Source organism: Rhinolophus ferrumequinum, chromosome 22, assembly GCF_004115265.2.
Source record: "Rhinolophus ferrumequinum isolate MPI-CBG mRhiFer1 chromosome 22, mRhiFer1_v1.p, whole genome shotgun sequence".
In the NCBI taxonomy this organism is placed as follows: domain Eukaryota; kingdom Metazoa; phylum Chordata; class Mammalia; order Chiroptera; family Rhinolophidae; genus Rhinolophus; species Rhinolophus ferrumequinum.
Genome location: NC_046305.1, coordinates 4,477,381 through 4,489,410, shown reverse-complemented (window position 1 = coordinate 4,489,410; position 12,030 = coordinate 4,477,381). Strand labels below are relative to the sequence as shown.

At 47.0% G+C, this 12,030-nt stretch overlaps 1 long non-coding RNA gene across 1 annotated transcript in view; it reads left to right on the top strand.

Moving 5' to 3' along the window:
- LOC117014496 (uncharacterized) overlaps positions 1-12,030 on the top strand; it is a 101,021-nt gene that overhangs the window by 7,261 nt on the left and 81,730 nt on the right. The window lies entirely within an intron of this gene.

Below are 12,030 nucleotides of genomic sequence, written 5' to 3'. Positions count from 1 at the left end.
ACATATAAAAATATATTTTAAAATGGCATTATACTCTGAAGTAATGTCACATGATGTTTTATGGATGTGTGTTATAACATTGTCTGGAGGTGACCACTATTCATTTTCTAGTTCCCTCCAGAAACAAAACAAAATCTGCACATACATCCTATCATCTAATATCTATCCACTTATCCATTTCTGCATCTATATATCTATGAGTTAATTTAGTATCTCTATACCTTTGTGTCTTATATATTTCTGTGTATTTATATTTTTGTGTACTCTATGTATCTATGTACTCAGTCATTTATCTGTTTTTCTATCATCTATGTATAGGTCTCCATATATGCATTTGTCTACTTGGGTTTGTTTGTTTCTTTATATGCATATATCTATGTATCAATTATTGATCTATCATCTATCTTTGTATCTATGTTTTTACCTATGTATCTATCCGTTGTCCATCTATTTATGAATCTATGTATCCACATATCTATCACCTGTTTACACACAAGATTTTATGCCATGCACACTTTGGCACTTTGTTTCTTTCACTTAATGCATCTTAGAGGCCTTATACGTGAGTACTTGAAGAGCTGTCTCGTCCCCTTCTTTGACGGTGACATTGGCATCATAAGGATGTCCCAATAATACATTTAGAATTTCTTTTGTCCTTATTTTATTATGCTATCACACACACACACACACACGCACGCCATTGAGAGCCTGCCCAGGTCACGTAATAGAACACTGCCTCTACCCCAAGGCTCCCAGTGGACTCCTCAATTGCGGCCTTATCCTGTTAGAAATCTCTCTGTCCTGACTTTTGTGATAATAATTTCCTTGCGTTAAAAAAAAAAAAATTACCATCAGTGGATGCACTTCTAAATAAGATAGTTTATTTTTCTGTATATGACTCTGTTCTAATGGAATATCACTATGAATTGTGTTTCTTTTGCTCAGTGTGATATTTATGAGATTCGTCCATGTTGTAGCATGTAGCTGAGTTCATTCATTTTCATTCTATTAGGTTGGTGCGAAAGTAATTGTGGTTTAAAAGGTTAAAAATGGCAAAAAAAACCCCCAACAACACAGTTACTTTTGCACCAACCTAATAGTAATGCATTGTACACTAACTCACACTTAAAAAAAAATCAATTCTAATGTTGATGGACATTTCAGTCGTTTCCAGTTTGGGCCTATTGTAGGAAACGCTTTCGTGGCCATCCTTGCAGATGTATTTTGGTGTTCATATGCACCCGTTTTCACAGGTATATTTCTAGGACTGGAGTGTCTAGGTCATGCGTATGTCAACTGCACTAGGCAGTGCCAAACTTTTTCCAAATGTTAGCACCCATCCCTCTCTACCCCCCTAGGCAGCAGAAGAGACTTCCCGTTGCTTAGCAACTTTGCCAGTACTTGGTGGTGTCAGACTAGAACGTTATCTTTTTTACAACTTTCCTGCTGGTGGTCAATTTAATTGTTTCTTTATCTTTCTTTGAAATGTTTTTGCTATTACAAAACTGTAAGGAACCCAACCATATAGATTACCTTGGCAAGATTTTATAACCATATCGATAGTAGGTCTAATTTAGTGGGAATGCTAAGTCAAAGATTCTGTAAATATTGACAGTCCGAGTTCCCTGCCTGCGAGTCCATCGCTTTACACTCCCACAGCAGTCTGTGGGAGCCCCCCACCACGCCCTCAACAGTATTGGCTGTCGTCAATTTGTAAAAGTTTGTCAGTCTCATAGGCATTTCATTTTTGTTTCGACTTGCACTTATCTAATTATTAGTAAGTTTTACTATTCATTAGTATTTAATGGCTGAAACTTTTGTTGTTGAAAACTGCCAGTTTTTACCTTTTGCCTATTTTTGTATTAGGTTGTTATTTTTTCTTGTTAACTTACATAAGCTTTTTATAAAGTAAGGAAATTGGCCCTTTGCTGCCGTATATGTTGCAAATATATTTTCATTTGCCACTGGCCTGCATTTTGCTTAAACTAACTTTTATTCTATAGAGAAAAAAAATTGTGTGTTCAAATCTACCAGTTTCTTACTTTCTATTGTCTCTAGGTTTTATCTTCTTAGATAAGCTTTTCTACCTTCGCTCACGCTTCCTTTTTGAAATTTTATGGGTTTTTTTTATATTCAACTCCTTAATACATGTTAAATCTTTGATACTTTGTATGTAAATCTTTGAGGCCCAAAACTGAAGGAATGCATCAGGAATCGAGCTTTTCCCCCAATAGTTTGCCAGTGAACCCATGTTTTCCCTCCTCGTTTAAAATGCCACCTTCACCATGAACGAAAACGCCATTTGTATTTTGGTCTATTTTTGGATTCTCCGTTTTGTTTCACTGATGTCTTTTTCTCTCCAGTATAAAAACAGTTGTAGATTTTGCTCATGCATGGGTTTTGCTAAGCAAAAATATTATTTTTTTGCTTACCCAAAAGTCAAAGCTGTACAAAGCACAGAGAACACAGGCCTTCAGAGCACGTCCGAGCAGGATTCAGGTGTGGCCATCTGGCACAGAGGGCTGTGGGCTTGACGTGCCAGGGTGCACACATGGCATGCTCTCGTGGGTTCTTGCTTAGGAAGAAATGCTCTGTATGCACAAAAATCTTCAAGTTGGGCAAGCAGTATAGATGAGGGACCATATCTGGGGGCAAAGTCTGATTTCATTCCAAATAGTGGTTATCTAATGACAAGGTGATTAGTGTTTCCTTGTTTAAGTAGTTACAGTGTAACAAGCTGCTACAATGTAACAGGCGTGGACTCCAGTGGCTGTGGGAGGAGGTGGACAGTGATCTACTTCGGGTAGAAAGGAGAATGGTCGTAAAACCTCGGGGATCTTACATCCTCAAGAAATGGCTCAGTTTTGGGGAAAGATAAGGCCTTTAAATAACAGTATATTTCATTCTGTTTTGAATGCATAGATCTCTTAAATGCATCACCACCATCCCTCTTCTAAAACTTTCATTAACGTTCTTCGGGAACAACTGTTCAGTAAATCAGGTGGCACAGAAAGGCCACGGTTCCCAGTCCCACCTACTCCTGCCCGCCTGGAGCAGCTGCTCTTGAACTCTTCCTATAATTGATTTCCCTGCTAGTTGCCTCCTTATCTCAATTTATCATGCGTGTGCTACTTCTTGCTACATCCATTTTGTACATTGTTTCTTGACTGTACTGTGACAGTTGATTTTCATCGCCCTCCACCCACCCCCTCTCCATCTATACAGTTCAATAACCTTCCTCTCCCATGATGACCTGTGTACTGTCCACTCACTCAGGCCCCATTTCCTCTTCCTTTCTCTAAACGTGTATCTCTTGACCACCCCACCTTTGACCTTTGTACTTGCCCTTTGACCTCCACACTCCTTCCTCTTCCACTCCTGTACATCTTTCAACTATGTTTTTACAAAATCAAGACTGGTAACATGTACCCTCTGTTCTGTAAGGGTGGTTAACTCTCCAGTGATTTGTGAAGAGTTTGATCCTAAAGGTTGGAAACCAAATAATCAGGGTCCACATTCCGATGACCTTGTAGATGTTAGTTGCTCACTGCATAATCAACCATTCCATTGGTCGTGCTGTCCTTTATTTATTTCTGTTATTTTGTTTCTCATGTTATGATCTGTGTGCTGCTAAATAGGGAATGTTGCTGACAGTCAAGTTCAAGTGGAATTGCTCTTGTCTGTCTTCTTAAATAGGGGCGTAATGAATGTGATGTGACTTTCCTTAGTGGGAACTATAGGAAACTATACCTATAATTCTGGTATATTAACTATATACCAGCATTCACTCTTCGCTTCCTTTGTTACTCATTGTCCTCGTCAGCTCGGCTGCTAAAACAAAATATCAATGGCTCAAATGACAGACATGTATTTCTTACAGTTGTGGGGGCTGGAAGTCTGAGGTCAAGACGCTGGCAGATTTGGTTCTTGGTGACAACTCTCTTCCTGGTCATCTTCTGGTTGTATCCTCTCATGGCAGATAGATAGATAGATAGATAGATAGATAGATAGATAGATAGATAGATAGGTGATAGATAGGTGATGGATAGATAATAGATGATAGGTGATAGACAGTAGATAGATAATAGGTAGATAGATGATAGGTAAATAGAGCAAGAGGGAGAGTGTGAGCTCTGGTCCCTTCCTCTTCCTAAAGGGCCCTGGAAGTCCCTGTAAACACTCGTCCCTCCCGTGGCTTCTCCCCCCGCATGACTCGGCTGCACCTAATTACCTTCCTGACTGCCCCACCTCCACATGCCATTGCCCTGGGAGTTGGGCCTGGTGAGTGTGTCTGACTGGTCAGCTCTGTAGGTCAAGGGGACCGGCTCCTTTCCTCCTCGTGGTGAGCCCTTCCCAGAGGTATGGAAGGATCAGAAGGTGGTGCTGTCACTGGGCAGAGGTGGGCCGACGCCGCCTCCTAGGGGCTTTCAGTTCAGGAGGCGAGAGCCACGTATGTGAATGGGGGTGCACGCTCTAGAAAGGTGCCTCGCAGGATGGGTGTGGGACTCCAGCAGCTGGCAGCTTTCTCCTGATCTATGAATCGCCAACTCCCTTCAAACTTTTCCATCCCTCGGGTGGTGAAACCCGAAGGACCGCAAAACTGGTTTTCAGGAACTTCCTTTCTAGGCCAACTTTAAAATGTGGGAGTGGTGGGTACTCAGCAAATAAACAAGCCCCATTTGTCTCCTCGGGGAGCACAGGGTGACTGCAGGACAGGCAAGGAGAGGGTTTCCTCTTGGGAATTTTTTGAATGCTAAACCTCTACTCCTTACCCATCAGTTTACTTAAAAACACGGCCAAGAATTACCAAAAACATTTTTTACAAAGTCAGCTGAGGACCTCCAAAGGAGAGGTGGTGTTGCATGAAGGAGGAGCTGAGATAAAGGACGCAGCGTCCGTCGGTCTGTCCGGGCACCTGCAGGACTGTCCAGGGAAAGCCGGGTGCGGGCGGCAGCTGCAGCGCCCCCGTGGGCTGCATCTCATCAGTTGTCACCCCAAGGACACAAGTTGAGAAGGGGAGGCTTGGCTCGTACTTTCAGGGTGAGTGGCCTGCAGGGTGCAGTCCCGCCTCCGCTCTCTGCTCCCCACCTCAGTTTAGCGATCACGTGCACCCACATTCTATATGTATTTGCCAGAGAAACTGAGACACGTTATGTCCCTCATGCTGCTCATGCTGTGGGCTGGAGGCAGAACGCCTCACACCTGCTGCCACTGTGTCCCTCACCAAGTACTCACGTTCCATCGCAGGAATCACGAAAGGATAATCTGCTTCCCTCATGATAAACTCCGTGGCACCTTATTTCTCTGAACATAGTATCTTGTTTCTCATTCCCATGTCTGTTTGTCTGGCTTCCAGTCCCATTTCCTGTCTGAGCCCTGGGGACGTTGCCTTGAGTCCCGGGCTTTGTTTCCTTAATCTAGCTGTGTGTGGAAGGCCAGCCCTACAGGGCTAAGGGCGGGAGAAAGTCAGGAAGCAGCTCTGTCCCATACAGCTGTTCTGTGATCTCCCCACAGCGGCCGGGACCCAGCTCCATGTGGAGGCTTCTAGGGCACAGGGCTGTGTGGAGGCCACCGGCTGGGGCAACGGGAGCACCAGCAGCTTCCCGGGAGCGTCTGCAGCGACTTCCAGGCTGGCAGCACTGGGCCAGGCGGCAGGTGTGCAGGGAGAGCTGACGCGTGTAATCGTTGGCGTCGCGGAAAGGCAGCCACTCCCGGTGATGGAAGTGGCTGTGAGCCTCGGGCCGGGGGTGGGGAGTGGGACGCGGTGCTCTGGACCCTGAGGCTCCCCCTCGCGTGGTCCTGCCTGAGGCTGGGGCCACCCCCTCTTCATACAATTATGTGGCCCTCGGTGGAAGGGCACGAAACTCGTCCAGGTCGTCAAAGATGTGCAAAGCTGTGCAGAGGAGGAGAGGTGAAAGCGATCCCGTGTTAGGTTTTGGTGGCTCCTGTCCTCAAGTCACACAAGGCCCTTTATTATTCACTTGCTGCTAGTCTTCCATTAATTTGCGGGAATCATCGTGATAGTAAGACACAGAACACAAAATATTTACACTGGAAGGGGCGCAACCATCTAGTCCAGTCTCTCATTTTCCACAGGAGGGAAGAAGGGAGAATTCACATTTATTGAGTCAGATGTTTTGCGTGGGTTACACACCCCGCAGGATGCTTATTGTCCGCATTGTACAGATACGGAGATGCCACTCGGAAAAACGGAGTAGCTGGCCTAAAGGCACACGTGGCACACACGGTCGCTAACCCAAGTCCAACGAGGCCGTGCTCTCCCAGTTTCTTTTCTTTTCTTTTTAGAGTGAGCAAGAGGCTTTTGTTTTTTTAATTAATTTTTTTATTAGTTTCAGGTGCGCAAGACAATGTAATAGTTAGACATTTATCCTTTCTATCCCTCCCACAGTGACAACCCCCTCCCCCCATCCACTACCCCTCTGACATCGCACACAGCCATTTCCACTGTCTGTATTTCTAATGCTGTACTCCGCTTCTTGTAAATATATATATATTGTAAATACATACATACATATATATATATATATATAATTGTAGTTGACATTCATTATTGCTCAGCTTCAGCTTCAGGTGTACAGTGCTGTGATCAGGCACCTACACCATCCCTGAGGTGGTCTCCCTAATGAGACCAGTGTCCATCGATACCCTACAAAATCTATACAACTTTATTGATTACATTCCCCAAACTGACTTCCGCATCCCCGTGGCCATCTTGTGGTTACCGACTGTGCTTTCTAATCCCCTCAGCTTCCCCCTTATCCCCACCCCCCCGCCCATCTAGCAACCCTCAGTTTTTCCTCTGTGTCTCTGAGACTGTTTCTGGTCAGTCCAGTCATTTATTCTGTTCTTTAGGTTCCACATGTAAGAGATCACATGGTGTTTGTCTTTCTCTGCCTGACCCTAACCCCGTGCTCTCCCAGTTTTAATGCCCCAGTCTGTGTCCTCTGCAGATCGTGTCACCTAAACAACTCAGACTGAACACTGCTCAGGACAGTTTTGAAGGTAACATTAGGGAAACCAGCAGCCTTTGGGCCCTGCCTGGCGGGTGGGATGCTAAAACCAGCAGAGCCTGCTGTGCGCCTAGCTCCGAGGCCACTGTATGACCTGGAGGTACACTAGCGGAGCCCACTGTCCACAGGCAGGGGGTACGCTGAGTATAGAACCAGCAATTAGGGTCAACTGGGAGAGAAGGGGATCCACGCTGGCGTGAAACAGTGAGAACTGAGATTTTTTTTGAAAGAGACAGAGGGAAAGGACCCCAAGTTGTGGGATATGGAAGAAAGAAGGTGCAAAGAAGAGTTTTATTTTATTTTTTTTAAAGATTTTATTGGGGAAGGGGAACAGGACTTTATTGGGGAATATTGTGTATTTCCAGGACTTTTCCAAGTCAAGTTGTCCTTTCAATCTTAGTTGTGGAGGGCGCAGCTCAGCTCCAGGTCCAGTTGCCCTTGTTAGTTGCAGGGGGCACAGCCCACCGTCTTTTAGGGGCATTTATGATGTAAGAGAGTCAGGGCAGCAGAAACAGCCTGTATGCAAGGCGCAGTCATTTGGAAGAAGGGAGCGCTCTGGCTGTCATCCTGTGCCACCTGGTGGCCACCTTTTCACTCCCCACTGAAGGCTCCGCCTTCCCTCACTACCTCTCTACTTCCCATCACCCCCATACCTTTAAAAGGCAATGCGATGTCAGAGGGATAGTGGATGGGGGGAGGGGGGTTGACACAGTGTGAGGGATATAAATGATAAACGTCTAACTATTACTTTGTTTTGCGCACCTAAAACTAATAAAAAAAATAAAATAAATTAAAAAAAGGCAGTGTCGCCCGAGTTGCGCCCACAAGCAGTGCTTCATTCCAGGGGTGGCTGTCGGCACTCATTTCTTTGGCATCTTGGTGGCACTGAAGGATCTGATGGAATACTGAGAGCTGGGGGGGGGAGCTGGGGAAGCGGGGGCAGTGATGGGGAGCGGGAGGTTCTCGTGTACCCCTTCCTCAGGGCCTGAGGAACTGTTGTGGGCACTTGCATCGCCCACGGATGAGGCCTCACGGCCTCATACTGGCGCAGAAAGGAAAATGGATTCTGAGGATTTGACGGACGGTTAAGCAAAAGCTCGTTTGCTTAATTAATACCCTGGACACCAAATGCAGCCTATGGCAAGAGAGGAACAAGTAAATATGAGACCCTATGGCCCACGCTCCTTCCCCAAAGAGCGATTGTGTCAAGGACACTCACATGGTGACAGACTGCCGTGGGTTTGAGATGATGGCTTCATCACAACAGTTAATAGCTGTTAGCACTTTCCAACGCCAGGTCCCCCTTGAAGCTTTATATTATTAACCCATTTAACCTTCACAACAACCCTGTAAAAGTCTGTGCCATTGTGTCCCCCTTTTACAGACAAGAAAACTGAGGCTGAGTGCCTTGTTCAGGGCCCCCCAATAGCAGATGCCAGAACTGGGATGAGGACCCAGGAGTCTGTGCCCAGAACCCGTGTCGTGTACTGTCTCCCTCACACCTACCTTCTGTTTGGAACGCCGGGTTCGGATCTGCCTGTGGACCCCGGTTCTTCCTCTGTGTACCCTACTATTTCTGGAGGGGTCTGCCTGCCTGACCAGGTGCTTCTGAGACAAGGCCTTCACTTCAGCTCTCTTCACTTTTTGCCCTCCTCCCACTACCTCTTTTCTAAACACTCAGACTTATACCGAGATTCAGGAACAAATGACCCAGAATAGTTGACATTTAAAAATGGTGGAAGAGCAGGATTGGGGAATGCGATCCCTGTTCGATTCTTTCCTCCCTAAGGCTTAGTGTGCAGAGGGCCGTTTAGATGGACCCAAGGTGAAATCAAAGAACACCGTAACATAGCAACCTTCCCACGTGGGGGGAGTGGTACTGAGATCGTAAGACCAATACATCTGGGATCTAGACGTTAACCGTCTTGCTTCTACCTACAAATGGCTTGCAACCCTCAGTGTAATTTACCTAAATACAGTAGTAGGGATACAGTGACTTAAAACTTCCATAAGGTCGGCCAGCGGTATGAAAAGGGAAAGGAAGAGTCCAAAAACAGGAGAAGCCAAACAACGGCCACATAAGCTGTTAGAAAACTAGAGCGCCAGCCCGCTTCCAGCACCCTTCACTTGGCGGTGCAGTTTCAGAGCTCGGTGACGAACAAGATGCTAGACTCCTAATGAGGTGAGACCCCAGCTCCTAAAACTCGAAAACGAAACGAGAGAAACTCTTGAGGGACAAATTGGGGGCTGACAGGGCAGAACTGCTCCTGGAAGTGAATCCATTATCGTAACACTGGTTTCCTAAGACCAGGGTAAGTCGCTTTGGTATTTATCCAGAGTGGAAAAGGAAGACCTTTCCTTTCATTACTATTGTTCCTGGAAAGGTAACTGTGTACAGTAAGCTCGGAATTACAGCATCCTCCATGGAAATCAGAAACAAGCTTGGAAAAGAAGTAAAAAACCCCAGTGTAATGATGTGAGCTGTGGAAAGCGCCTTCCGTGGAGTGGGAGCAAAGCCTTAGTGAGAAAGGAGATTCAGGCAGGCACACTGTCAGGAGAGAAGGGGTAACAGGGATTTGAAAAGTACAGAGATGTCACAGATGTAGGATATCCAAGAAAGCCGGGCACCTGCTCCCACGTGATCACATTTGGAGACGGTTCCAAAGCTTCCTCACCACGGCACTTTGCACACTGACAACTGGCGGATGAAAATTGTGCCCTGTCCCGAGTCAGGCCTGGGGCTGACACACACATCCCGTATATTTTAAGACCAGACTCATTTAAATCAGCCTCAACTTCCTCCACAAGTGCAGCAGCTTTTCTTCATATATACAGTTGGTGGCCCAGAAAATATGGTCACTCTGCCCACAGAGAAGCAGCTTTGAGAATTGTCATTTTCTTCTGTTTTTCCACTGGCTGAGCTGTTCCCTTTCTTCTCCCAGACCTTTCTCGGACATGTCCCTCTTCTTTCTTTATCTTTCATCATCTTTGTTCCTCCTTCTCCAAATCCTGCTCCCTCCTGGGACGTCTCACCGCGTTCACTTTCTTGCTGACAGTGTTTCTTCTCCGGGGAAAACAACTACGTTTTCCTCTTCAACGCAGAACCTTGCTTCACCTGCTTGTCCAAATCTTCCCCGAGCCTAACAGTGACGGACTTTCCTGTGACCTGGGTCACCTGTCGCCTCCTGGGGCAATGATGATGACGATGATGAGGAAATTGGGTGGTTTGTTTCCTGTCTCACGGAGGAAACCGTGGAGTTGTCCATCAGTCACCTCCTCCAGCTGGCAGCGCGTCCTACCCCAGCAGTGTGGTCTCAGAGGGGCGTCCCGGGGACTCACTCCCTTCATTCCTCTGAAACCGCTCTCTTGGCCCCACAGGAACCCGTGACTGAGGGTCCTGGCCCCTCCCCTACCTGGAACAACATTAGAGTCACTAAAGCCATTGCACAAGGCGAGTGAAAAGGAGCTCCCATTTCCAAACAGCTTCTGTTCCCCAACCCACCGTCCCCGGGTATCCGACCACTCAGCTTTGGGCATTATTATATGGCAGCGCCTGATTGGTGGGTCTTGGAGAGGGCGGAGCTCATTGGCGGACTGCACGTCTGTAGAGCAGTGGGAGCGGGTGGGAAGTGCTCGCCCCCGGGTGGGTATCTCCTTGCCGCCGCTGCATCCTGGAGGCTGCCTGTTGCCTTAGCAACTGCGGAAGCCCGGGGCGGGGCTGGCAGGGTGGTGGAGCGCCGGCTCCCAATTCCTCCAGGAAGCCCTCCCAGATTGACGAAGAGACGGCCTGGCCTCGATTGCCTCATGTCTGTCAGCGAGGGGAGCCGTCGCACGCGTTCTCTGTCCCCAGAGTACTTACTCTTATCTGTCAATCTTAAAGTAAAAATCCACTCGCCTACACGTGAGCATAAGAAATAATTTTATGGGTCAACGGACTTGTGTAAAATAAGTAAACTCTGAAAACGGTGGCAGCCAGCCTTTGTCTCGCTTCCCTTCGTTTTCTCTGAGAAAACACGTTCCCTGCTTGCTATTTACATGCTTGCCGGACCTTTATATTTTGTTACTTGAGTTCCCGCGGGGTGTTTCTTCTCACGAGAGCGATTACACCGCGAAGCCCTGCCATGTGCTGCGAGTTTCAGATACGTCAACAGATGCAGACACAGTAAAGGAATACAGTGAAGCCGCTCGGAAGGCCTTGGGGGTGGCCACTCTGGGACATTCCACACGGTTTCTTTCCTAATCGCCGTGGTTTAAAGGTAGAGCTGGTCTTTCTTCCCAGAGGGTGGAGGGTACTGATGGAGAAGAGGGGGACAGAAGGGCACGTGGGAGCACGTACCAGGCCTTCTTGGATATCCTCAGCGTGGACAAACGGCTCTTCCAAGAGTAGTTTTTAACATCGTTTTCAGGCATGTAACTTTTTCTCTTTTGCTTAGTAGTTTCGGCTCGGTGCGGACATTGCCCATGTGCCCCCGCCCCCACGCGTGCCCAGCCTCCCCCACTGTCCCCTGTCGGTGTGGCGCGATTGAGGAGCTTACACTGACACTTGGTCATTACTCAAAGTCCTGAGTTTCTCTTAAGGTTCCCTGTTGGTGCTGTGCGTTCTATCAGTTTGGATAAATTATGTACGTATTTTAGGAAATAACCCCAACGCATTTGGATCTAAGTTTGTGGAATAAGCAGGTTAACAGCTGGTTGATCCCACTTTGGCATTTAAGAGGAAGAAGAAGGAAAAATGTACGTGAGGTACTGGTTTTCTCATTAGCGCCGAAGGCAGTCCCCAGAGGAATTCCACGGGCAGTCTGGGCAATGTGGCAGTGTCGCCCGGCAGGCCGTACACAGCTTCCCACGGGGGTTCCTTTGAAGAGCAGTCCTCATTCGGATATATAAATTCTGACCATCAAGATTAGTCCAGCTTTCCTTTTTGTGCTCTCTCCCTCTCTTCCATCTCGGCTTCATTTTCACCAAGGATTTGGGGATGTGGCTTAATAGATGTCATTTC